Source organism: Prionailurus bengalensis, chromosome F2 (genome assembly GCF_016509475.1).
Source record: "Prionailurus bengalensis isolate Pbe53 chromosome F2, Fcat_Pben_1.1_paternal_pri, whole genome shotgun sequence".
Lineage (NCBI taxonomy): Eukaryota > Metazoa > Chordata > Mammalia > Carnivora > Felidae > Prionailurus > Prionailurus bengalensis.
The window spans coordinates 30,191,564-30,194,373 of record NC_057353.1 but is presented as its reverse complement, the minus strand read 5'-3'; positions in this window follow the sequence as shown (position 1 = coordinate 30,194,373).

The following is a 2,810-nucleotide window of genomic DNA, read 5'->3' as shown; positions in this document are numbered from 1 at the left end:
GGTCCGGCGCCGCCCGGCCGTCTGGGAGTTAAGGAAGAGCACAGCAAAGAGTTGAAAAGATTGCCGAGACTGCAACAAAGTTGCCGTTTGATCCACGCTGAGGACACACCTCGGGGGGAAGGACTGCCCCGTTTGTGAATGGCTCCGAGAAAAGCCCTTTTCCAGGGGACTCCCGCGGGGCCTCGAAGTGTGTGATAAGAGCGCTTTACCGACCCAGATTTTTGAAAAGTACTTTATTCCACGCATGTGTTTTTGTTTGTGACTGCTATGAGCACAGTGTTTCTGTATTCAGATCTCTGACTGTTGAGATGTGTTCGTCTAAGTGTATACCGTGTGGGTGTGAGTGTGCAGAGGCAAGGGCTTCCAGGACGTTTTTCTGCCACTCGGAGGCAGGTGTGTGGCCAAGCGGCTTCTTCTAGAAGCCACGAGGCTGACTGGGCTTTCCCCTGCAGATGTAGACTCTGGACAGGTTGATACGTGCCTGGATGCCGGTTGGCATGGGTCGGTTCTGGATCATCCTCACATGGCTTGAAGTGGCTGAAAGGTGGTATTCATCTCTTTTCCTATCTGTGTCAGGACACAGTGTGTTTGTTTCATTCAATTCTGTAATCAGGCATCTGAAGCTTTCAGTGTGGATGCTGGCATATCAAAACCTTTAATGGAGTGCCATTGTGTTAGGATCTAAGTCAAACATCTTTATGAAGACACCCAAGTAACAAAAAGGAGAGAGGGTCCTAGAGAAAAGAAACGCTCTTCTGTTCATGCTCACCGATCTCAGTCCCATTTATTAGAGCTATAAGCAGAGAGTGGTGAGATGAAAGGACAGCAGTAGGTATTGATTATGGATGATGTCATACAATTGAACACCTGTGCTGAGCATGCTGCAGAGAAGTGGAATATGGAATGGAGTCTCTGTTCTAGTTTTTAAGAGCTAGTATATACTCCCACGTAATACACCCCTATTTGAGACACATTACCCAACATTATCAGAACCTATTTGTGATGTTAGCTAACCACTGATTGTTAAAGCAGGGGAAAAAAGCATCCATTACTATAACAAAGACACCTTGATACCCAGGATCAATAACCCAATTTTGCCTGCCATTATAGTAACACAGAAGCGGCAGGTTAATCCATTTTATCCAACATTGGTGTAGCCAGCATCAAATTTTGACAAAGAAATACAACATTTTCACAGGAGGCTCACTCGTATAGATCTCACACACACCAACATGTGAACATATCATTTTCCAATAACTCCAGCCAGCCACCCCTTATCTTTTCCTGCCTGGCCATGCAAACCACTTATGGTTGTAACACATATGTTACTATAATTTCATATGAATTATAAACTATAGGAAGTATTATATTTCATTATTATCTAAATATTTCATGAATCTGTCTTGGAACTTACTTTCTTGCTTAGACTCTAAGCCCGATGAGAGTTGAGAAGGAGCATATATTCTGCCACAGTTCCCATTGTTGGTCAGTTTAACCAATCTTTTTTAAGAGTATTTGGTATGTAAGGTACTAGAAATGCAAGTGTAATCTGCCCTCTAGGAGCTTACCTTCTAGTGATAGTAGTAACAACTGCTATCGTTTGAGCACTTACTATGTGACATGCATACTACATGCATCATTGATAACCACTACATAAACCACACAAAATAGGTATTGCTATTTCTGTTTGACAGATAGAGAACCAAAAGCTTAACTGGTAACTTTGCCAAGCTCACACAGGCAGTTAGAGGGTAAGAGAGCTTTATATTTTAAAGCTTATGGTCTTTGCATTATTTACATGACCTTCTTTCCCTCTATATGGCTTGGTCTAGAGGAGAAACACATTAAATATTTATTTAGTTAAATAAACTGGGGGGGTGAAGAGGCTGGTATGATGCATTAACTTTAAGGGATCCTACAAGCATTAATGAATTCATTGAGGGGTATATTTAAATAAGATCTGTTCCCGGTATTGCAAAACATTCCTTTGTGGTTCACTAACAACTAGTTTTTGTTGGGAGAGCATTGAACAAGTGGAACAGAGGACTGAAAGTTATAATGAGGTATTGCTTAATCATTCTTCCAACCATGTTTCATTTAACTGATATTTATAGACCATCCCTTTGTCCCAAGCATTATGCTAGATGTCGGAGACACCATTAAGAACAAGATAGAAGCACACCTGGTGGCTCAGTTGGTTAAGTGTCCAACTTTGGCTCAGGTCAACATCTCATGGTTCGTGGGTTCTCCCCATGTCTGGCTCTGTGCCGACAGCTCAGAGCCGGGAGCCTGCTTTGGATTCTGTGTCTCCCTCTCTCTGTGTGCCCCTCACCCACTCACATGCACGTGCTGTCTCTCTTCCTCTCTCTCAAAAATAAATAAACATTTAAAAAATTTTTAAAAAACAAGAAAAGGAGATATTTTACAGTTTAGGGGAGAAGACAGGAGTTAAGCAAATTATCTCACAAAAAGTAGAGTTTATAAGCTAAAATCCTAGGAAGTTCTATGGAGAACTTAGAAATATAGAGAATTGTAAGAACAAATAGTAGAGAAAGTTGATCTTGTCTTAGGAGGGTCAAAAAAAGGTAGCCTGAAAAGGTGATATTTAAGCTGGAATTAGGATGATGAATACAAGTTACCTAGGTTTCGAGAAGGGAAATTGGTATACCAGGATAAGGAATCATTCATTCATTCATCATCTTTTTCTGAGTGCATACTATATACCCAATACAATTCTAGATGCTAGAGATTCAGCAGTGAAGAAAGAAAGATGAAAATCCATGTATTTTTTGCAGCCTACTTTCTAGTTA